This window comes from Salmo trutta, chromosome 15, assembly GCF_901001165.1.
Source record: "Salmo trutta chromosome 15, fSalTru1.1, whole genome shotgun sequence".
Lineage (NCBI taxonomy): Eukaryota > Metazoa > Chordata > Actinopteri > Salmoniformes > Salmonidae > Salmo > Salmo trutta.
The window spans coordinates 65,880,566-65,908,407 of NC_042971.1; the positions used below are offsets into that span (position 1 = coordinate 65,880,566).

A 27,842-nucleotide genomic window follows, 5' to 3' on the forward strand; every position below is an offset into this window, starting at 1 on the left:
CTCTGTTCCGTGGGCACTAAGCGCGTGCCATCCTGGGCAGTTCAAAGCGGATCGCTTTAATTAGCTTAATCACGCTTCGGTTGATAAATAAATAGAAACCATTTAAGAACACTTAAAACAGAATCAGACAGTACATTACACCTGGCAATATCTGTCGTCTTCAGGAACCAATTAAACAACTGCAGGACTGAGACAAAGACTGTAGCACACAGCAGCCCAACCATCCAGCGCCCCACTACTAACAGGAGAGAGGGAGAGGGAGAGAGGGAGAGAGAGCTCAGAGGACCAGGACGGTTACCTCAGAGGACCAGGATGGGCAGCTCAGAGGACCAGGACGGTTACCTCAGAGGACCAGGATGGGCAGCTCAGAGGGCCTGGATGGGCAGCTCAGAGGGCCTGGATGGGCAGCTCATAGGACCAGGATGGGCAGCTCAGAGGGCCAGGATGGGCAGCTCAGAGGGCCAGGATGGGCAGCTCAGAGGACCAGGATGGGCAGCTCAGAGGGCCAGGATGGGCAGCTCAGAGGGCCAGGATGGGCAGCTCAGAGGGCCAGGATGGGCAGCTCAGAGGGCCAGGACAGTTATCTCAGAGGGCCAGGATGGGCAGCTCAGAGGACCAGGATGGGCAGCTCAGAGGGCCAGGATGGGCAGCTCAGAGGGCCAGGATGGGCAGCTCAGAGGGCCAGGATGGGCAGCTCAGAGGACCAGGATGGGTGCTCAGAGGGCCAGGATGGGCAGCTCAGAGGACCAGGATGGGCAGCTCAGAGGGCCAGGATGGGCAGCTCAGAGGGCCAGGATGGGCAGCTCAGAGGGCCAGGATGGGCAGCTCAGAGGGCCAGGATGGGCAGCGTGTGTGCATGTGTGTGTGTGAAGACGGAGAATCCAAAGAGCAGCTGGTGTGTTATGGGATAAGAAGCTGATGTCAAGATGCCACAGCCAGGCTTGGTGACCAATGACACAACTGCAATATATATTTTCATGCAAACACAAACTTAAAGCTGCAATATGATACATTTTGGGCGACCCCACTACTTCCCGTTCTTAAGTTTTAGCATCTTTTACTTTCAGTTTTGTACACCAGTGTCAAACAAAAGAAAATACATTATCTGTGGTTTGGAAAATATATTTCACAGCGGTTAAGTACAACGATTCGCAAAACTATACTTGCTTGTTTTGTCACATGAATTGAAATTCTTAGAACTATTAGAATTAAAGTAACCAGGAAATGGAGGGGCGACTTCTGCATTGTGCATATTTAATGTAAAGAAACCCTGGTATGATATACAAAAAGTGTGTTATACAACAATATATAAAACTATAGTTTATAGTTATATATAATGTTAAGTAGTTCTTTATGGTGTTATATAGTTCTACTATTCTATATACTATATAACACTATAACACTATATATAACTATATAACACTATATAGATCTATATAACACTACATAGTACAATATAACACTATATAGAACTATATAACACTATAAAACACCATATAACACTATATAACACTATATAGAACTATATAACACTATATAACACTATATAGAACTATATAACACTATGTAACACTATATATAACTATATAACACTATATAACACCATATAGAACTATATAACACTATATATAACTATATAACACTATATAACACTATATAGAACTATATAACACTATATAACACTATATAGAACTATATAACACTATAAAACACCATATAACACTATATAACACTATAAAACACCATATAACACTATATAGAACTATATAACACTATATAACACTATATATAACTATATAACACTATATAGAACTATATAACACTATATAAAACTATATAACACAATATAGAACTATATAACACTATATAACACTATATGTAACTATATATAACTATATAACACTATATAGAACTATATAACACAATACAATACTATATAACACTACATAGTACTATATAACTCTATATAACACTACATAGTACTACATAACACTATAAAGAATTATATAACACTATATAACACTATATAGAACTATATAACACTATAAAGAATTATATAACACTATATAACACTATATAACACTATATAACACTATATAACACAATATAGAACTATATAACACTATATAACACTATATATAACTATATAACACTATATAGAACTATATAACACTATATAGAACTATATAACACAATACAATACTATATAACACTACATAGTACTATATAACTCTATATAACACTACATAGTACTACATAACACTATAAAGAATTATATAACACTATATAACACAATATAGAACTATATAACACAATATAGAACTATATAACACTATATAACACTATAAAACTATATAACCTATATACTGTATTATTGACTGAATGTTTTGTTTATTCCATGTGTAACTCTGTGTTGCTGTATATGTCAAATTGCTATGCTTAATCTTGGCCAGGTCGCAGTTGCAAATGAAAACTTGTTCTCAATTAGCCTACCTGGTAAAATAAAGGTGAAATAAATAACACTATATAGAACTATATAGATCTATATAACACTACATAGTACTATATAACACTACATAGAACTATATAACACTATATAGAACTATATAACACTATATAGAACTATATAACACTATATAAAACTATATAACACTATATAACACTATATAACACTATATAACACTATATAGAACTATATAGAACTATATAGAACTATATAACACTATATAACACTATATAGAACTATATAACACTATAAAACACCATATAACACTATATAGAACTATATAACACTATATAGAACCATATAACACTATATAGAACTATATAACACCATATAACACTATATAAAATTATATAACACTACATAGAACTATATAACACTATATATAACTACATAGAGCTATATAACACTATATAGAACTATATAACACTATATAGAATTATATAACACTATATAGAACTGTATAAAACTATATAGAACTAAATAACATTATATAGAACTACATAGAACTATATAACACTATATAACACTATATAAAACTATATAATACTGTGTAACAATATATATAAATATATAACACTATATAACACTACACAGAACTATATAACACTATATAAAACTATATAAAACTATATAACACTATATTTACATTTACATTTTTACATTTTAGTCATTTAGCAGACGCTCTTATCCAGAGCGACTTACAGTAGTGAATGCAAACATTTTTTTCCGTACTGGTCCCCCGTGGGAATCGAACCATGCTCTACCAACTGAGCCACACAGGACCTATATAACACTATACAGAACTATATACAACTATATAACACTATATAGAACTGTATAAAACTATACAGAACTATATAGAAATATATAACACTATATAGAACTATATAAAACTATACAGAACTATATAGAACTATATAACAATATGTATAACTATATAGAACCATTTTACACTATATAGAAATATATAACACTATATAGAACTATATAGAACAATATAACACAATATAGAACTATAAAAAACTACATAACACTACATATACATATTTAACACTATGCAACCCTATACAGAACTTTGTAACACTATATAGAACTATAAAACACTATATAGAACTATATAACACTATATAGAACTATATAACACTATATAAAACTATATAACACTATATAGAACTATATAACACTATATAGAACTATATAACACTATAAAAAACGATATAACACTATATAGAACTATATAACACTATATAGAACTATATAACACTATATAGAACTATATAACACTATATAAAACTATATAACACTATACAGAACTATATACAACTTTATAACACTATATAGAACTATATAAAACTATACAGAACTATATAGAAATATATAACACTATATAGAACTATATAACACTATAAAACACCATATAACACTATATAGAAATATATAACACTATATAGAACCATATAACACTATATAGAACTATATAACACCATATAACACTATATAAAATTATATAACACTACATAGAACTATATAACACTATATATAACTACATAGAGCTATATAACACTATATAGAACTATATAACACTATATAGAATTATATAACACTATATAGAACTGTATAAAACTATATAGAACTAAATAACATTATATAGAACTACATAGAACTATATAACACTATATATAACTATATAATACTGTGTAACAATATATATAAATATATAACACTATATAACACTACACAGAACTATATAACACTATATAAAACTATATAAAACTATATAACACTATATTTACATTTACATTTTTACATTTTAGTCATTTAGCAGACGCTCTTATCCAGAGCGACTTACAGTAGTGAATGCATACATTTTTTTCCGTACTGGTCCCCCGTGGGAATCGAACCATGCTCTACCAACTGAGCCACACAGGACCTATATAACACTATACAGAACTATATACAACTATATAACACTATATAGAACTGTATAAAACTATACAGAACTATATAGAAATATATAACACTATATAGAACTATATAAAACTATACAGAACTATATAGAACTATATAACAATATGTATAACTATATAGACCATATTACACTATATAGAAATATATAACACTATATAGAACTATATAGAACAATATAACACAATATAGAACTATAAAAAACTACATAACACTACATATACATATTTAACACTATGCAACCCTATACAGAACTTTGTAACACTATATAGAACTATAAAACACTATATAGAACTATATAACACTATATAGAACTATATAACACTATATAAAACTATATAACACTATATAGAACTATATAACACTATATAGAACTATATAACACTATATAAAACTATATAACACTATATAGAACTATATAACACTATATAGAACTATATAACACTATATAGAACTATATAACACTATATAGAACTATATAACACTATATAGAACTATATAACACTATATAACACTATATAGAACTATATAACACTATATAGAACTATATAACACTATATAGAACTATATAACACTATATAAAACTATATAACACTATACAGAACTATATACAACTTTATAACACTATATAGAACTATATAAAACTATACAGAACTATATAGAAATATATAACACTATATAGAACTATATAACACTATAAAACACCATATAACACTATATAGAACTATATAACACTATATAGAACCATATAACACTATATAGAACTATATAACACCATATAACACTATATAAAATTATATAACACTACATAGAACTATATAACACTATATATAACTACATAGAGCTATATAACACTATATAGAACTATATAACACTATATAGAATTATATAACACTATATAGAACTGTATAAAACTATATAGAACTAAATAACATTATATAGAACTACATAGAACTATATGTCACGGTTGTCGTTGGTGAATGAGGACCAAAATGCAGCAGGTACGTGTATGCTCATATTTAGATTTATTAACTTACAAAAAACAACTGAATACAAAATAACAAAACTACTAGAACTAACAAACGAACAACAAAACAGTCTGGCAAAGCCTAGGGCTGAACACAGAACAATCACCCACAAAACACAAACACAAACACACCCTCATTTATGAGACTCTCAATCAAAGGCAGATAGAAAACACCTGCCTTCAACTGAGAGTCCCAACACCAATTCACCAGACATAGAAACAGACATACTAGACTCCACATAGAACTACCTAGACATAAACCAAAACCCGGACATACTAAATCAAACACCCTTTACACAAACACACCACCCCGAACCACATAAAACAAATACCCTCTGTCACGCCCTGACCAAACTACAAAACAATTAACCTTATATACTGGCCAGGACGTGACAGTACCCCCCCCTTAAAGGTGCTACCCCAGAAGCACCTTAACACAAAAAAAATTACCCCCAAACAATACCCAAAAGAAAATTTCCCCTTACTAAAGGGAGGGAAGGGAGGGTGGCTGCCGTCAACGACGGCACTGTGCTACACCCCCCCTCCCCAACCCACCTATATTGGAGGCGGCTCCGGCTCAGGCCGTTCCAGGCTGTCTGGGCAGTCTGGCAGCTCGGGACGGTCAGGGCAGTCTGGCAACTCGGGACGGTCAGGGCAGTCTGGCAACTCGGGACGGTCAGGGCAGTCTGGCAACTCGGGACGGTCAGGGCAGTCTGGCAACTCGGGCAGGTCAGGGCAGTCTGGCAACTCGGGCAGGTCAGGGCAGTCTGTCAGCTCAGGGCAGTCTGGGCAGTCTGGCCACTCCGGCAGTTCAGGGCAGTCTGGCCACTCCGGCAGTTCAGGGCAGTCTGGCCACTCCGGCAGTTCAGGGCAGTCTGGCCACTCCGGCAGTTCAGGGCAGTCTGGCCACTCCGGCAGTTCAGGGCAGTCTGGCCACTCCGGCAGTTCAGGGCAGTCTGTCAGCTCGGGGCAGTCTGGGCAGTCTGGCCACTCGGCAGTTCAGGGCAGTCTGGCCACTCCGGCAGGTCAGGGCAGTCTGGCCACTCCGGCAGTTCAGGGCAGTCTGGCCACTCCGGCAGTTCAGGGCAGTCTGGCCACTCCGGCAGTTCAGGGCAATCTGGCCACTCCGGCAGTTCAGGGCAGTCTGGCCACTCCGGCAGTTCAGGGCAGTCTGGCCACTCCGGCAGTTCAGGGCAGTCTGGCCACTCCGGCAGTTCAGGGCAGTCTGGCCACTCCGGCAGTTCAGGGCAGTCTGGCCACTCCGGCAGTTCAGGGCAGTCTGGCCACTCCGGCAGTTCAGGGCAGTCTGGCCACTCCGGCAGTCCAGTTCAGGCAGTCTGGCCACTCCGGCAGTTTCAGGGCAGTCTGGCCACTCCGGCAGTTCAGGGCAGTCTGGCCACTCCGGCAGTTCAGGGCAGTCTGGCCACTCCGGCAGTTCAGGGCAGTCTGGCCACTCCGGCAGTTCAGGGCAGTCTGGCCACTCCGGCAGTTCAGCGCAGTCTGGCCACTCCGGCAGTTCAGCGCAGTCTGGCCACTCCGGCAGTTCAGCGCAGTCTGGCCACTCCGGCAGTTCAGCGCAGTCTGGCCCACTCCGGCAGTTCAGCGCAGTCTGGCCACTCCGGCAGTTCAGCGCAGTCTGGCCACTCCGGCAGTTCAGCGCAGTCTGGCCACTCCGGCAGTTCAGCGCAGTCTGGCCACTCCGGCAGTTCAGCGCAGTCTGGCCACTCCGGCAGTTCAGCGCAGTCTGGCCACTCCGGCAGTTCAGCGCAGTCTGGCCACTCCGGCAGTTCAGCGCAGTCTGACCACTCCGGCGACTGTTGACTGACGGGCAGCTCCGACGACTGTTGACTGACGGGCAGCTCCGACGACTGTTGACTGACGGGCAGCTCCGACGACTGTTGACTGACGGGCAGCTCCGACGACTGTTGACTGACGGGCAGCTCCGACGACTGTTGACTGGCGGGCAGCTCCGACGACTGTTGACTGGCGGGCAGCTCCGACGACTGTTGACTGGCGGGCAGCTCCGACGACTGTTGACTGGCGGGCAGCTCCGACGACTGTTGACTGGCGGGCAGCTCCGACGACTGTTGACTGGCGAGGCTGGGTTTACGCACTTGCCGTTTAGTGCGGGGAGCGGGAACAGGACGAGTCGGACTGGGTGGACGCACTTCCGGGTCCGCAAGAGAGACAGGAGCTGGAAACCCAGGGCTATGGAGGCGCACAGCCGGTCTAGATCTTACCTCCTGCACAACCCGCCTTGGCTCGATGGAACTAGTAGCCCTGCACGAGCGGAGTGCTCGTACAGGGCAGACTGGGCTGTGCAGGGGCTTGATGGTAGCCGTGCGTAGAGCGGGAGTTGGGTAGCCTGGTCCTCGGAGGCGTACCGGCGACCAGATGCGCTGCGCAGGCATCCTCCTACCAGGCTGGATGCCCGCTCTAGCACGGCACCTGCGAGGGGCTGGAATAACTCGCACCGGACTGTGCGTGCGTATGGGTGAGATATTGCGCTTCTCAGCGAAACATGGCGCTCCCCACCTCATACGCTCCTCCATATAACCACGGGTAGCTGGCTTCCGGCTCTTCTTACGCCTAGCCAAACTACCCGTGTGCCCCCCCCCAAAATTTTCTTGGGGGTGCCTCTCGTGCATCTCCTTCAGCGCGTCCACTCTGGCCTCGTACCAACGCCTCTCTGCCTTGGCTGCTTCTATTTCCCACTGCGGGCGGCGATACTCCCCAGCCTGATGCCAAGGTCCGGCCCCGTCCAGAACTTCACCCCAAGTCCACTTCTCCCGCCAGTCCAACTCGAACGCCGTCTGCTCCTTCCACTGCTGCTTGGTCCTTTTGAGGTGGGTGATTCTGTCACGGTTGTCGTTGGTGAATGAGGACCAAAATGCAGCAGGTACGTGTATGCTCATATTTAGATTTATTAACTTACAAAAAACAACTGAATACAAAATAACAAAACTACTAGAACTAACAAACAACAACAAAACAGTCTGGCAAAGCCTAGGGCTGAACACAGAACAATCACCCACAAAACACAAACACAAACACACCCTCATTTATGAGACTCTCAATCAAAGGCAGATAGAAAACACCTGCCTTCAACTGAGAGTCCCAACACCAATTCACCAGACATAGAAACAGACATACTAGACTCCACATAGAACTACCTAGACATAAACCAAAACCCGGACATACTAAATCAAACACCCTTTACACAAACACACCACCCCGAACCACATAAAACAAATACCCTCTGTCACGCCCTGACCAAACTACAAAACAATTAACCTTATATACTGGCCAGGACGTGACACTATATAACACTATATAACACTATATATAACTATATAATACTGTGTAACAATATATATAAATATATAACACTATATAACACTACACAGAACTATATAACACTATATAAAACTATATAAAACTATATAACACTATATTTACATTTACATTTTTACATTTTAGTCATTTAGCAGACGCTCTTATCCAGAGCGACTTACAGTAGTGAATGCATACATTTTTTTCCTTACTGGTCCCCCGTGGGAATCGAACCATGCTCTACCAACTGAGCCACACAGGACCTATATAACACTATACAGAACTATATACAACTATATAACACTATATAGAACTGTATAAAACTATACAGAACTATATAGAAATATATAACACTATATAGAACTATATAAAACTATACAGAACTATATAGAACTATATAACAATATGTATAACTATATAGAACCATATTACACTATATAGAAATATATAACACTATATAGAACTATATAGAACAATATAACACAATATAGAACTATAAAAAACTACATAACACTACATATACATATTTAACACTATGCAACCCTATACAGAACTTTGTAACACTATATAGAACTATAAAACACTATATAGAACTATATAACACTATATAGAACTATATAACACTATATAAAACTATATAACACTATATAGAACTATATAACACTATATAGAACTATATAACACTATATAAAACTATATAACACTATATAGAACTATATAACACTATATAGAACTATATAACACTATATAGAACTATATAACACTATATAGAACTATATAACACTATATAAAACTATATAACACTATATAGAACTATATAACACTATATAGAACTATATAACACTATATAAAACTATATAACACTATACAGAACTATATACAACTTTATAACACTATATAGAACTATATAAAACTATACAGAACTATATAGAAATATATAACACTATATAGAACTATATAACACTATAAAACACCATATAACACTATATAGAACTATATAACACTATATAGAACCATATAACACTATATAGAACTATATAACACCATATAACACTATATAAAATTATATAACACTACATAGAACTATATAACACTATATATAACTACATAGAGCTATATAACACTATATAGAACTATATAACACTATATAGAATTATATAACACTATATAGAACTGTATAAAACTATATAGAACTAAATAACATTATATAGAACTACATAGAACTATATAACACTATATAACACTATATATAACTATATAATACTGTGTAACAATATATATAAATATATAACACTATATAACACTACACAGAACTATATAACACTATATAAAACTATATAAAACTATATAACACTATATTTACATTTACATTTTTACATTTTAGTCATTTAGCAGACGCTCTTATCCAGAGCGACTTACAGTAGTGAATGCATACATTTTTTTCCGTACTGGTCCCCCGTGGGAATCGAACCATGCTCTACCAACTGAGCCACACAGGACCTATATAACACTATACAGAACTATATACAACTATATAACACTATATAGAACTGTATAAAACTATACAGAACTATATAGAAATATATAACACTATATAGAACTATATAAAACTATACAGAACTATATAGAACTATATAACAATATGTATAACTATATAGAACCATATTACACTATATAGAAATATATAACACTATATAGAACTATATAGAACAATATAACACAATATAGAACTATAAAAAACTACATAACACTACATATACATATTTAACACTATGCAACCCTATACAGAACTTTGTAACACTATATAGAACTATAAAACACTATATAGAACTATATAACACTATATAGAACTATATAACACTATATAAAACTATATAACACTATATAGAACTATATAACACTATATAGAACTATATAACACTATATAAAACTATATAACACTATATAGAACTATATAACACTATATAGAACTATATAACACTATATAGAACTATATAACACTATATAAAACTATATAACACTATACAGAACTATATACAACTTTATAACACTATATAGAACTATATAAAACTATACAGAACTATATAGAAATATATAACACTATATAGAACTATATAAAACTATACAGAACTATATAGAACTATATAACATTATAGAGAACGATACAACCCAATATAGAACTATATAGAACTATACAACACCATATGGAACTATATAGAACAATATAACACTATATAGAACTATATAACACAATAAAGAACTATATAACACAATATAGAACTATATAACACTATATAACACTATATAGAACTATATAACACTATATAGAACTATATAACACTATATAACACTATATAACACTATATAGAACTATATAGAACAATATAACACAATATAGAACAATATAACACTATATAACACTACATAGAACTATAAAAAACTACATAACACTACATATACATATTTAACACTATGCAACCCTATACAGAACTTTGTAACACTATATAGAACCTTATAAAACTATATACCACTATATAGAACTATATAACACTATATAGAACTATATAACACTATATAACACTATATAGAACTATATAAAACTATATAGAACTATATAACACTATATAGAACTATATAAAACTATATAGAACTATATAACACTATATAACACTATATAGAACTATATAACACTATATAACACTATATAGAACTATATAACACTATATAACACTATATAGAACCATATAACACTATATAGAACTATATAACACCATATAACACTATATAACACTATATAGAACTATATAACACTATATAGAACTATATAACACCATATAACACTATATAACACTATATAGAACTATATAACACTATATAGAACTATATAAAACTGTATAACACTATATAGAGCTATATAACACTTTATAGAATTATATAACACTATATAGGACAATAGAAAACTATATAGAACTATATAGAACTATATAACACTATATAACACTATATAGAACTATATAAAACTATAACACTATATAGAACTATATAGAACCATATAAAACTATATAAAACTATATAAAACTATAACACTTTATAGAACTATATAGAACTATATAACGCTAATCAGCCCATGTGTGTTAAATTAAAGACCCCTCCAAACACACCCCTCTCTCCCATCAGGTTGGTTCAGCCTAACTGGCTGTAGACAGGGGAGCAGAGTGGAGCTCTGCAGAGGAGTAGGCAGGGTGACAGCTCCACACACAAACACTAACGCACGCACGCACGCACGCACGCACACACACACACACACACACACACACACACACACACACACACACAAACACACACAAACACACACACACACACACACACAAACACACACACACACACACACAAACACACAAACACACACACACAAATACTCCAGGGTAGAGTAGGCAGGGTGGGTGACAGCAGAGCTCAAAGACTCTTGGTGACAGCTCCTCTCTGTTCCCTATCCACCAACAGCTGTTACTCTTTGCTCTAGCGTTTGATGTAGAAGAGGAAATGTTTAACACCAGGATGGCCCAGACTCATCTAAAGATGAAAGGTTAAACACCAGACTCATCTAAAGATGAAAGGTTTAACACCAGGACGGCCCAGACTCATCTAAAGATGAAAGGTTAAACACCAGGACGGCCCAGACTCATCTAAAGATGAAAGGTTAAACACCAGGACGGCCCAGACTCATCTAAAGATGAAAGGTTAAACACCAGGACGGCCCAGACTCATCTAAAGATGAAAGGTTAAACACCAGGACGGCCCAGACTCATCTAAAGATGAAAGGTTTAACACCAGGACGGCCCAGACTCATCTAAAGATGAAATGTGCTTCAAGCATTGTAAAGAATAGACAGGATTCATACTGAATGTGAAATCTTTACAAATGGGTGAATTAAACATAGTTCCAGGAAGAAAGGAGAAAATTAGTAAACAGATTCTACACTGAAACTAACAGTCGGCTACAAACTGACACATCCACAGACCCCTACGTTTACTTACCACACACCAAATCCTGTAAAAAAAATGTTAAAACTATGTTTTTAGCAAGTGTGGCAATAAATAATCAAATTAAATAACGTTGCTATTTGTGCTAGCAGATGTGTCTAAATTATGCCAGATCGTCTCCAGGGAAGAACTACAGTGGATCTGAAGAGACAGGAAAACAGCTGTTGAGAATCAACATCATAACACACACACGCTAGCACACACACACACACACATGTTCCAGGAATAAATAGGCAGAATAATAACAGCCATGTAGTGGAGAGGAAGAGAGGAGAGGAGAGGAGAGGAGAGGAGGAGAGAGGAGAGGGGGAAAGGAGGGGAGGAAAGGAAAGGAGGGGAGAGGAGAGGGGAGGAAAGGAGGGGAGAGGAGAGGGGAGGAAAGGAGGGAAGAGGACAGGGGAGGAAAAGAGGGGAGAGGGGAGGAGAGGAGGGGAGAGGAGGCTGAGAGGAAAGGAGGGGAGAAGAGAGGGGAGGAGAGGAGGGGAGAAGAGAGGGGAGGAGAGGAGGGGAGAGGAGGGAAGAGCTGTCGAGTCCCTCTCCATACACACAGCCTAATGCAGACACACACACACACACACACACACACACACGTTTACGCACACACGTGCACACACACACACACACACACGTGCACACACACACACACACCCAGGCTCTGGAAAATATCAGGACTGAAGGGATTTGGACTGATTCCGAGTCAATCAACGGAAATCTCTGAGAACTTCCAAGGACGGAAGGAATTGAGAAAATCAGGAATTGGTACTAGAGATCTCAAAGTGTTATGGAGAGAGAGAGAGAGAGAGAGAGAGAGAGAGAGAGAGAGAGAGAGACAGGGAGAGAGACAGAGAGAGAGACAGAGAGAGAGACAGAGAGAGAGACAGAGAGAGTCACCCAGACCCATGGTACCAGTAACCCATACCCGTGGTACCAGTCACCCAGACCCAGTCACCCAGACCCGTGGTACCAGTCACCCAGACCCGTGGTACCAGTCACCCAGACCCAGTCACCCAGACCCGTGGTACCAGTCACCCAGACCCATGGTACCAGTCACCCAGACCCGTGGTACCAGTAACCCAGACCCATGGTACCAGTCAGCCAGACCCATGGTACCAGTCACCCAGACCCATGGTACCAGTCACCCAGACCCGTGGTACCAGTCACCCAGACCCATGGTACCAGTAACCCAGACCCATGGTACCAGTCAGCCAGACCCATGGTACCAGTAACCCAGACCCGTGGTACCAGTAACCCAGACCCATGGTACCAGTCACCCAGACCCGTGGTACCAGTCACCCAGACCCGTGGTACCAGTCACCCAGACCCATAGTACCAGTAACCCAGACCCGTGGTACCAGTCACCCAGACCCGTGGTACCAGTCACCCAGACCCATGGTACCAGTCACCCAGACCCGTGGTACCAGTCACCCAGACCCGTGGTACCAGTCACCCAGACCCATGGTACCAGTCAGACCCATGGTACCAGTCAGCCAGACCCATGGTACCAGTCACCCAGACCCGTGGTACCAGTCACCCAGACCCGTGGTACCAGTCACCCAGACCCGTGGTACCAGTCACCCAGACCCATGGTACCAGTCACCCAGACCCGTGGTACCAGTCACCCAGACCCGTGGTACCAGTCAGCCAGACCCGTGGTACCAGTCAGACCCGTGGTACATAGAGAAGGACACAGCCCTGTAGAACAGTCCTAGAATCATTCCTCATTCTAATCCCCAAGGCTGGAAAAACACAGGCACATTCATTACCAACTAACAGTTTAGCCGAGGGAGGTGTAAATGAGGGAGTTTTACCTGCAGACAGACCAGGATAGGGACCCTATTCTATATACAGTGTTCTATGGACCCTGGTCAAATGTAAAGAGAATAGGGAACACAGCCAGTGACAGGTAGTAGATGGGGGAGGAGCCGTAGGGAACACAGCCAGTGACAGGTATGAGGGGGGGAGGAGCCGTTGGTAGGAGAGGGGGGAGGAGCCGTTGGTAGGAGATGGGGGAGGAGCCGTTGGGAACACAGCCAGTGACAGGTAGGAGATGGGGGAGGAGCCGTAGGGAACACAGCCAGTGACAGGTATGAGGGGGGGAGGAGCCGTTGGTAGGAGAGGGGGGAGGAGCCGTTGGTAGGAGAGGGGGGAGGAGCCGTTGGGAACACAGCCAGTGACAGGTAGGAGAGGGGGGAGGAGAGAGGGGAGGAGCCGTTGGGAACACAGCCAGTGACAGGTAGAGGAGGGGGGAGGAGCCGTAGGGAACACAGCCAGTGACAGGTAGGAGAGGGGGAGGAGCCGTTGGTAGGAGAGGGGGGAGGAGCCGTTGGTAGGAGAGAGGGGGGAGGAGCCGTTGGTAGGAGAGGGGGGAGGAGCCGTTGGTAGGGGAGGGGGGAGGAGCCGTTGGTAGAAGAGGGGGGAGGAGCCGTTGGGAACACAGCCAGTGACAGGTAGGAGGTGGGGGAGGAGCCGTTGGGAACACAGCCAGTGACAGGTAGGAGATGGGGGAGGAGCCGTTGGTAGGATAGGGGGGAGGAGTCGTTGGTAGGAGAGGGGGGAGGAGCCGTTGGTAGGAGAGGGGGGAGGAGCCGTTGGTAGGAGAGGGGGGAGGAGCCGTTGGTAGAAGAGGGGGGAGGAGCCGTTGGGAACACAGCCAGTGACAGGTAGGAGAGGGGGAGGAGCCGTAGGGAACACAGCCAGTGACAGGTAGGAGATGGGGGAGGAGCCGTTGGTAGGAGAGAGGGGAGGAGCAGTAGGGAACACAGCCAGTGACAGGTAGAGGAGGGGGGAGGCGCCGTTGGGAACACAGCCAGTGACAGGTAGGAGAGGGGGAGGAGCCGTTGGTAGGAGAGGGGGGAGGAGCCGTTGGTAGGAGAGGGGGGAGGAGCCGTTGGTAGAAGAGGGGGGAGGAGCCGTTGGGAACACAGCCAGTGACAGGTAGGAGGTGGGGGAGGAGCCGTTGGGAACACAGCCAGTGACAGGTAGGAGAGGGGGAGGAGATAGAGCAGCTTGAGCAGGAAGTTAGTGGAGCTTCAGAGAACAGCAGGGGAAGGAGGAAGTGGAGGCTCCAGGCATGTCTTTACCGTACCTTGTTCACAATGTGTGTGTGTGTGTGTGTGTGTGTGTGTGTGTGTGTGTGTGTGTGTGTGTGTGTGTCGTTTGTTCGTACCCCACCTCTTTCTCACACACACACACACACACACACACACACACACACACACACACACACACACACACACACCTAACAGGCCTTTAGGAAGCTCAGCTCTTAACAAGGGGTAGTTAACACCTGAACACAAGCTAAGGTGATGAGAGGGTCGCTCGTTGTGAAGATAAACAAATAAAAGGAAGGAAACTGAATTCATATAACATTTCAAACTACAACAAAACTGCGGAAGATGTGAACGGATCGATTTAGATTAGTCTGCTGACTAAAATAGAACCGTAAAACAATCACCTCAAAACTGTGTTCCACGTTGTGGCCGTGAGGAGGAGGACAGACACGAACAGGATGTTATGAACGGCTCCCCTCACACGCAGGTCGCCCTTCTCCGTGACCCCATGACCCCTCACTAACTAGATCCCAGACAGAAAGCCGCTCACAAGAACTGAGGGCTTTCCATTGTGTGTGTGTGTGTGTGTGTGTGTGTGTGTGTGTGTGTGTGTGTGTGTGTGTGTGTGTGTGTGTGTGTGTGTGTGTGTGTGTGTGCGTGTGTGTGTTTGTCAAGGTATCCGGGCTTTAGAACGATAAAAAAAAAAAAAAAAGGCCGATAAATAAAACTGTTGGCGGTCAAAATGAGAAAAAATAAATAAATAAATCCCATTGCAAGAGAATCTTTTTTTATTCATTGATGGTAATACCAGTCAATGTAAATACACTTAACCGTCATGCTTATCGGTCTACAGGATCATTTGCTTAATGTAATATAATTAAATTGGCCTGTGTATTTTCGTTAGTCATCATGTATCACTCGCACACACAGCCTGCAGCGCAGAGCCTATTCTGAGAGGGATTTCTCCTGCAGCTCCTCAGCAGGTTGCTGATGGAGTAAAATGTAAAACATGTGTTTTTAGATACCCATTCATTACGCAATTATTCTAAATACAATCACATGTTAAAAACATTTCCAAATGCAATCACATGTTAAAAACATTTCCAAATGCAATCACATGTTAAAAACATTTCTAAATGCAATCACATGTTAAAAACATGTCTAAATGGAATCACATGTTAAAAACATTTCTAAATGCAATCACATGTTAAAAACATGTCTAAATGGAATCACATGTTAAAAACATTTCCAAATGCAATCACATCTTAAAAACAATCACATGTTAAAAACAACTGTTGTGCACAATAAAAAATAAAAAAAACATATATTTTTATTTCTCAACTGCCAATTGAAGCTCGCCTCCCCATTCACCATTCAAGTGCAGGCAACAGCCAATCAGCATCACACACCACTTTACACTAGTGAGCAGGAGGAATTATGCCTTTTGAAAACATACTTCATTGTTTGAAATGTGAATGTTTTATTTCATATTATGAGGTATGTCTTACTTTGCTTCAAAAGAAGCCTATAGGCAAAATCCCACCATGAGAATGTGGAGACAATTACTTTTATAAAAGACTTCATTCGCAACAAAGCCTCCTTCACTCACGCTGCCAAACTTACCCTCGTAAAACTGACTATCCTACCGATCCTCGACTTCGGCAATGTCATCTACAAAATAGCTTCCATTACTCTACTCAGCAAACTGGATGCAGTCTATCACAGTACCATCCGTTTTGTCACCAAAGCCCCTTATACCACCCACCACTGTGACCTGTATGCTCTAGTCGGCTGGTCCTCGCTACATATTCGTCACCAGACCCACTGGCTCCAGGTCATCTATAAGTCTATGCTAGGTAAAGCTCCGCCTTATCTCAGTTCACTGGTCACGATAACAACACCCACCCGTAGAACGTGCTCCAGCAGGTATATCTCACTGGTCATCTCCAAAGCCAACACCTCCTGGGGCCGCCTTTCCTTCCAGTTCTCTGCTGCCAGTGACTGGAACGAATTGCAAAAATCGCTGAAGTTGGAGACTTTTATTTCCCTCACTAACTTTAAACATCAGCTATCTGAGCAGCTAACCGATCGCTGCAGCTGTACATAGTCCATCTGTAAATAGCCCACCCAATCTACCTACCTCATCCCCATACTGTTTTTATTTACTTTGCTGCTCTTCTACACACCAGTATTTCTACTTGCACATCATCATCTGCTCATTTACCACTCCAGTGTTAATCTGCTAATTGTAATTATTCGCTCCTATGGCCTATTTATTGCCTTACCTCCTCATGCCTTTTACACACACTGTATATAGACTTTCTTTTTTTTCTACTGTGTCATTGACTTGTTTATTGTGTTATTGGCTTGTTTATTGTTTACTCCATGTGTAACTCTGTGTTGTTGTATGTGTCAAACTGTTTTACTTTATCTTGGCCAGGTCGCAGTTGTAAATGAGAACTTGTTCTCAACTAGTTTACCTGGTTAAATAAAGGACTTGTTCTCAACTAGTTTACCTGGTTAAATAAAGGACTTGTTCTCAACTAGTTTACCTGGTTAAATAAAGGTGAAATAAATAAATAAAAGGTGGCCCATGAGTTTCCATTTATCCGACCATTTCTACTATTCTGAATTCAATTACAATTCGTATATATGTGCATTTATTTTATTTTAATTTAATTTTAGTTTCATTTCAATAATAATGTTTTTTTGGGGGGGGTTTCTCAAAATCATTGTCACGTGATTAACCATAAAATTGTGAATAAAAAGAAAAATGTCTGTTTCTACACTTCCATGCAGAAGCCCGACAGGTATTTATACACACGTTCAGGTGACCACATTGATCACATGGAGCACTGCAAACAAGAGACAATGAAAACATTTACAAATCAACCCCCCAAAAATGTGTTTCTCACAAGTGTATCAGGTTGTGACCTCTGTAAACAACGTTTCCATTCCAAGAATGACATCAGTAAATGACTGTAATACGGGCATTAACATAAATTAATGTAACCAAATGGCAGGGATTATATAATTGAGAATTGATCAAAATGAAACATATGAATGAGAGAACTGGTGGGAGACAGCAGAGTCATTCTGGAGAGAGACACTGGCCTATATCATCACCACACAGCCCTCCCCTTCTTCTTGTCTCAACATTTTAAATTAAACTCAAGCCACATTATCTTCACACATATTTTACATGTTTTTAACTGACAGCCGCAACTCAATAATCAGCCAGGCTTGTTGCCATGCGCGCTGGCCAAACTGTGGGCTTACCCAACAGGCATAGGCCTACGATGTGATTTTAAAAAATTCACACATTTTTATTATTATTATTTTTTTAATAAGCTAATGATCCTCGATTCCTCTGTTGCTAAATCGGGCTTTCTGGTGAAGTATTTTGGACGGATTTCATTTATTTATGTACGTTTCCATTTACTTCCCAATTGGACCCACCGACACGCCATGTCTCTCCTGTTCTATTGGACCCACCACTATGCCAATCCTAGTCATATTAGCATCCCATGCTAGTTGATGATAATCCTAGTCATATTAGCATCCCATGCTAGTTGATGATAATCCTAGTCATATTAGCATCCCATGCTAGTTGATGATAATCCTAGTCATATTAGCATCCCATGCTAGTTGATGATAATCCTAGTCATATTAGCATCCCATGCTAGTTGATGATTTTTCCAAGATGGCGTAGCAGTTCAGACGTCCTGTCGTGTCCCGTGTATATATATATATATATTTACATATTTTTTTTCTTCACTTATCTTTTTACATTTTTTTTTTATTCTAAATACTCAACCTCAAAGCCTCTCCTGCAACCCGCCTCATCAATTTAAAAAAAAAAAAAAAAGTATTATTTACCTCATCTGAATTCCACGACAGAAGCTAGCCAGAGGTTAGCCATTTTCACTGGCTAACGTTGAAGTTCAGCTAGCTACGGTTAGCTGTCCTCAGCTATCCATTAGCTCGAAAAGCTATCGCCAGTTTTTGTACAGCGCGACTCAGACCAGAGCATATCGGACCTATTCTCTCTCCTTTCCTCGATTTCTACCGCAGGCTCTGGACATTTACACCTGGATCTTGCAGCTAACTAGCTGCTACCTGAGTGACTATTGGCAACGTCGGTCTCGGAATTAACACACACTATTACGGAGCTAGCTAGCTAGCCAGCTGAAGAGTTCCGTCAGCCACTCGTGGGCTATTCCTGAGCTAGCCAGCTGAAGTGTCTCCTGGGCTACAACTCACCTATCCTGACCCGTTTTACTGCCGATGCGGAGCCCCATTGGGTCTTCACGACTGGATCACCGACGTTATCTGCCCGAGGGAGTTGTCCAACTGGCCCCTCCGTCGCGACGTAACCTGATCACCCATCTGCGGCCAGCTAATCGTTAGCTGTCTTTTCGGCTGCGATCTGAATAGGTCTGTCGGACACTTTTCTTGGGCCACTATAACTAACTATTTTGCCAACTTGGACAGGTCCCCCCTTCCACACGGAACCCCACTAACCCACAGACGGAAACGCACGAGGCGGCTAAAAACAGACCTCCCTCCCATCTTCCACCAGCTTGCTACCTATGGCCCGGCTAGCTGTCTGAATCTCACTGGACCCTCTGATCACTCGGCTAAGCATGCCTCTCCTTAATGTCAATATGCCTTGTCCATTGCTGTTCTGGTTAGTGTTTATTGGCTTATTTCACTGTAGAGCCTCTAGCCCTGCTCATTATACCTTATCCAACCTCTCAGTTCCTCCACCCACACATGCTATGACATCTTCTGGTTTCAATGATGTTTCTAGAGACAATATCTCTCTCATAATCACTAAATGCCTAGGTTTACCTCCTCTGTACTCACATCCCACCATACCTTTGTCTGTACATTATACCTTGAAGCTATTTTATCGCCCCCAGATACCTGCTCCTTTTTCTCTCTATTCTGGACGTCACAGACGACCAATTCTTATAGCTTTTAGCCGTACCCTCATACTTATTCTTCTCTGCTCCGCTGGGGATGTAGAGGTGAATCCAGGCCCTGCAGTGCCTGGCTCCACTCCTACTCCCCAGGCGCTCTCTTTTGATGACTTCTGTAACCGTAATAGCCTTGGTTTCATGCATGTTAACATTAGAAGCCTCCTCCCTAAGTTTGTTTTATTCACTGCTTTAGCACACTCTGCCAACCCGGATGTCCTAGCTGTGTCTGAATCTTGGCTTATGAAGTCCACCAAAAACTGTGAAATCTTCATCCCTAACTACAACGTTTTCAGACAAGATAGAACGACCAAAGGGGGCGGTGTTGCAATCTACTGCAGAGATAGCTTGCAGAGTTCTGTCCTGCTATCCAGGTCTGTACCTAAACAATTTGAACTTCTACTTTTAAAAATCCACCTCTCCAAAAACAAGTCTCTCACCGTTGCCGCCTGCTATAGACCCCCCTCGGCCCCTAGCTGTGCTCTGGACACCATATGTGAACTGATTGCCCCCCATCTATCTTCAGAGCTCGTGCTACTAGGCGACCTAAACTGGGACATGCTTAACACCCCAGCCATTCTACAATCCAAGCTTGATGCCCTCAATCTCACACAAATTATTAATGAACCCACCAGGTACAACCCCAAAGCCGCAAACACTGGCACCCTCATAGATATCATCCTAACCAATGTGCCCTCTAATTACACCTCTGCTGTTTTCAACCAAGATCTCAGCGATCACTGCCTCATTGCCTGCACCCGTAATGGGTCAGCGGTCAAACGACCTCCACTCATCACTGTCAAACGCTCCCTGAAACATTTCAACGAGCAAGCCTTTCTAATCGACCTGGCCCTGGTATCCTGGAAGGATATTGACCTCATCCCGTCAGTAGAGGATGCCTGGTTATTTTTTAAAAATGCCTTCCTCTCCATCTTAAATAAGCATGCCCCTTTCAAGAAATTTAGAACCAGGAACAGATATAGCCCTTGGTTCTCCCCAGACCTGACTGCCCTTAACCAACACAAAAATATCCTGTGGCGTTCTGCATTAGCATCGAACTGCCCCCGCGATATGCAACTTTTTAGGGAAGTTAGAAACCAATACACACAGGCAGTTAGAAACGCCAAGGCTAGCTTTTTCAAACAGAAATTTGCTTCGTGCAACTCCAACTCTAAAAAGTTCTGGGACATTGTAAAGTCCATGGAGAATAAGAACACCTCCTCCCAACTGCCCACTGCACTCAGGATAGGAAACTCTGTCACCACCGATAAGCCCACTATAATTGAGAATTTCAATAAGCATTTTTCTACGGCTGGCCATGCTTTCCACCTAACTACCCCTACTGCATTCAACAGCACTGCACCCCCCACAGCTACTCGCCCAAGCCTCCCCCATTTCTCCTTCTCCCAAATCCATTCAGCTGATGTTCTGAAAGAGCTGCAAAATCTGGACCCCTACAAATCAGCTGGGCTTGACAATCTGGACCCTTTCTTTCTAAAATTATCTGCCGAAATTATTGCAACCCCTATTACTAGCCTGTTCAACCTCTCTTTCGTGTCGTCTGAGATTCCCATAGATTGGAAAGCAGCTGCTGTCATCCCCCTCTTCAAAGGAGGTGACACTCTTGACCCAAATTGCTACAGACCTATATCCATCCTACCCTGCCTTTCTAAGGTCTTCGAAAGCCAAGTCAACAAACAGATTACCGACTATTTTGAATCCCACCGCACCCTCTCCGCTATGCAATCTGGTTTCAGAGCTGGTCATGGGTGCACCTCAGCCACGCTCAAGGTCCTAAACGACATCGTAACCGCCATCGATAAGAAACATTACTGTGCTGCCGTATTCATTGACCTGGCCAAAGCTTTTGACTCTGTTAATCACCACATCCTCATCGGCAGACTTAGTAGCCTTGGTTTCTCAAACGATTGCGTCGCCTGGTTCACCAACTACTTATCTGACAGAGTTCAGTGTGTCAAATCTTGAGGGCCTACTGTCTGGACCTCTGGCAGTCTCTATGGGGGTACCACAGGGTTCAATTCTTGGGCCAACTCTTTTCTCTGTATACATAAATGATGTCGCTCTTGCTGCTGGTGAATCTCTGATCCACCTCTACGCAGACGACACCATTCTGTATACTTCTGGCCCTTCTTTGGACACTGTGTTAACAACCCTCCAGACGAGCTTCAATGCCATTCAACTCTCCTTCCGTGGTCTCCAACTGCTCCTAAACACAAGTAAAACTAAATGCATACTCTTCAACCGATCGCTGCCTGCACCTGCCCGCCCATCCAGCATAACTTCTCTGGACGGTTCTAACTTAGAATTTGTGGACAACTACAAATACCTAGGTGTCTGGTTAGACTGTAAACTCTCCTTCCAGACTCACATCAATCATCTCCAATCCAAAGTGAAATCTAGAATTGGCTTCCTATTTCGCAACAAAGCATCCTTCACTCATGCTGCCAAACATACCCTCGTAAAACTGACCATCCTACCAATCCTCGACTTCGGCGATGTCATTTACAAAATAGCCTCCAATACCCTACTCAACAAGCTGGATGCAGTCTATCACAGTGCCATCCGTTTTGTCACCAAAGCCCCATATACAACCCACCACTGCGACCTGTATGCTCTCGTTGGCTGGCCTTCACTTCATAATCGTCGCCAAACACATTGGCTCCAGGTCATCTACAAGACCCTGCTAGGTAAAGTCCCCCCTTATCTCCGCTCACTGGTCACCATAGCAGCACCCACCTGTAGCACGCGCTCCAGCAGGTATATCTCTCTGGTCACCCCTAAAGCCAACTCCTCCTTTGATCGTCTCTCCTTCCAGTTCTCAGCTGCCAATGACTGGAACGAACTACAAAAATCTCTAAAACTGGAAACACTTATCTCCCTCACTAGCTTTAAGCACCAGCTGTCAGAGCAGCTCACAGATCTCTGCACCTGTACATAGCCCATCTTTAATTGAGCCCAAACTACTACCTTTTCCCCTACTGTATTTATTTATTTTATTTATTTTGCTCCTTTGCACCATATTATTTATATTTTAACTTTTAACTTTCTTCAAACTACAAATCTACCATTCCAGTGTTTTTCTTGCCATACTTTATTTACTTTGCCACCATGGCATTTTTTTTTGCCTTTACCTCCATTATCTCACATCATTTGCTCACATTGTATATAGTCTTATTTTTTCTACTGCATCATTGATTGTATGTTGTTTTACTCCATGTGTAACTCTGTGTTTTTGTATGTTGTCGAACTGCTTTGCTTTATCTTGGCCAGGTCGCAATTGTAAATGAGAACTTGTTCTCAACTTGCCTACCTGGTTAAATAAAGGTGAAATAAAATAAATAAAATGATAATCCCAGTCATATTAGCATCCCATGCTAGTTGTTGATAATCCTAGTCATATTAGCATCCCATGCTAGTTGATGATAATCCTAGTCATATTAGCAACCCATGCTAGTTGTTGATAATCCTAGTCATATTAGCAACCCATGCTAGTTGTTGATAATCCTAGTCATATTAGCATCCCATGCTAGTTGACGATAATCCAAGTCATATTAGCAACCCATGCTATTTGTTGATAATCCCAGTCATATTAGCAACCCCTGCTAGTTGTTGATAATCCCAGTCATATTAGCAACCCATGCTATTTGATGATAATGGTGTTTCCCCAGGTGTGTTTAGAATGGTGTTTTCCCAGGTGTGTTTAGAATGGTGTTTCCCCAGGTGTGTTTAGAATGGTGTTTTCCCAGGTGTGTTTAGAATGGTGTTTTCCCAGGTGTGTTTAGAATGGTGTTTTCCCAGGTGTGTTGTTTAGAATGGTGTTTTCCCAGGTGTGTTTAGAATGGTGTTTTCCCAGGTGTGTTTAGAATGGTGTTTTCCCAGGTGTGTTTAGAATGGTGTTTTCCCAGGTGTGTTTAGAATGGTGTTTTCCCAGGTGTGTTTAGAATGGTGTTTTCCCAGGTGTGTTTAGAATGGTGTTTTCCCCAGGTGTGTTTAGAATGGTGTTTTCCCAGGTGTGTTTAGAATGGTGTTTTCCCCAGGTGTGTTTAGAATGGTGTTTTCCCAGGTGTGTTTAGAATGGTGTTTTCCCAGGTGTGCTGTTTAGAATGGTGTTTTCCCAGGTGTATTTAGAATGGTGTTTTCCCAGGTGTGTTTAGAATGGTGTTTTCCCCAGGTGTGTTTAGAATGGTGTTTTCCCAGGTGTGTTTAGAATGGTGTTTTCCCCAGGTGTGTTTAGAATGGTGTTTTCCCAGGTGTGTTTAGAATGGTGTTTTCCCAGGTGTGCTGTTTAGAATGGTGTTTTCCCAGGTGTGTTTAGAATGGTGTTTTCCCAGGTGTGTTTAGAATGGTGTTTCCCCAGGTGTGTTTAGAATGGTGTTTTCCCAGGTGTGTTTAGAATCGTGTTTCCCCAGGTGTGTTTAGAATGGTGTTTCCCCAGGTGTGTTTAGAATGGTGTTTTCCCAGGTGTGTTTAGAATGGTGTTTTCCCAGGTGTGTTGTTTAGAATGGTGTTTTCCCAGGTGTGTTTAGAATGGTGTTTTCAACAGGTGTGTTTAGAATGGTGTTTCCCCAGGTGTGTTTAGAATGGTGTTTTCCCAGGTGTGTTTAGAATGGTGTTTTCAACAGGTGTGTTTAGAATGGTGTTTTCCCAGGTGTGTTTAGAATGGTGTTTTCCCAGGTGTGTTTAGAATGGTGTTTTCCCAGGTGTGTTTAGAATGGTGTTTTCCCAGGTGTGCTGTTTAGAATGTTATTACCAAACGTTCTGTTAAGATGTATTACCATCCTCTAGATGGGATTTCTGTCATTCTGCACAGTGGGTGGATGCCCTAATCTGTAACACACCCAATGCATATGGTTCCGGGAAATGTATCAAATGACTGGTAAATTAAAATCTGAGGAGACTACCTACCATTAAACCTGAGGAGACTACCTACCATTAAATCTGAGGAGACTACCTACCATTAAACCTGAGGAGACTACCTACCATTAAACCTGAGGAGACTACCTACCATTAAACATGAGGAGACTACCTACCATTAAACCTGAGGAGACTAACTACCATTAAACCTGAGGAGACTACCTACCATTAAACCTAAGGAGACTACCTACCATTAAACATGAGGAGACTACCTACCATTAAACCTGAGGAGATGACCTACCATTAAACCTGAGGAGACTACCTACCATTAAACCCGAGGAGACTACCTACCATTAAACCTGAGGAGACTACCTACCATTAAACCTGAGGAGACAACCTACCATTAAACCTGAGGAGACTAACTACCATTAAACCTGAAGAGACTACCTACCATTAAACCTAAGGGGACTACCTACCATTAAACATGAGGAGACTACCTACCATTAAACCTGAGGAGACGAACTACCATTAAACCTAAGGAGACTACCTAACATTAAACCTGAGGAGACTACCTACCATTAAACCTGAGGGGACGACCTACCATTAAACCTGAGGAGACTACCTACCATTAAACCTGAGGAGACGACCTACCATTAAACCTGAGGAGACGACCTACCATTAAACCTGAGGAGACTACCTACCATTAAACCTAAGGAGACGACCTACCATTAAACCTGAGGAGACGACCTACCATTAAACCTGAGGAGACTACCTACCATTAAACCCGAGGAGACGATCTACCATTTAACATGAGGAGACTACCTACCATTAAACCTGAGGAGACTACCTACCATTAAACCTGAGGAGACTACCTACCATTAAACCCGAGGAGACTAACTACCATTAAACCTGAGGAGACTACCTACCATTAAACCTGAGGAGACGACCTACCATTAAACCTGAGGAGACTACCTACCATTAAACCTGAGGAGACGACCTACCATTAAACCTGAGGAGACTACCTACCATTAAACCTGAGGAGACTACCTACCATTAAACCTGAGGAGACTAACTACCATTAAAACCTGAAGAGACTACCTACCATTAAACTTGTGGAGACTACCTACCATTAAACCTGAGGAGACTACCTACCATTAAACATGAGGAGACTACCTACCATTAAACCTGAGGAGACTACCTACCATTAAACCTGAGGAGACTAACTACCATTAAACCTGAAGAGACTACCTACCATTAAACCTAAGGAGACTACCTACCATTAAACATGAGGAGACTACCTGCCATTAAACCTGAGGAGACGACCTACCATTAAACCTAAGGAGACTACCTACCATTAAACATGAGGAGACTACCTACCATTAAACATGAGGAGACTACCTACCATTAAACCTGAGGAGACGAACTACCATTAAACCTAAGGAGACTAACTAACATTAAACCTGAGGAGACTACCTACCATTTAACATGAGGAGACTACCTACCATTAAACCTGAGGAGACTACCTACCATTAAACCTGAGGAGACTACCTACCATTAAACCCGAGGAGACTACCTACCATTAAACCCGAGGAGACTAACTACCATTAAACCTGAGGAGACTACCTACCATTAAACCTGAGGAGACGACCTACCATTAAACCTGAGGAGACGACCTACCATTAAACCTGAGGAGACTACCTACCATTAAACCTAAGGAGACGACCTACCATTAAACCTGAGGAGACGAACTACCATTAAACCTGAGGAGACTACCTACCATTAAACCCGAGGAGACTACCTACCATTAAACCTGAGGAGACTACCTACCATTAAACCTGAGGAGACTACCTACCATTAAACCTGAGGAGACTAACTACCATTAAACCTGAAGAGACTACCTATCATTAAACCTAAGGGGACTACCTACCATTAAACATGAGGAGACTACCTACCATTAAACCTGAGGAGACGAACTACCATTAAACCTAAGGAGACTACCTAACATTAAACCTGAGGAGACTACCTACCATTAAACCTGAGGAGACGACCTACCATTAAACC

The 27,842-nt window shown here is 41.3% G+C and overlaps 1 protein-coding gene across 1 annotated transcript in view; it reads right to left on the reverse strand.

Annotated features, from left to right (window-relative positions):
* The window catches only part of LOC115148362 (transcription factor 4-like), a 238,281-nt gene that overhangs the window by 5,812 nt on the left and 204,627 nt on the right, over window positions 1–27,842 (reverse strand). The window lies entirely within an intron of this gene.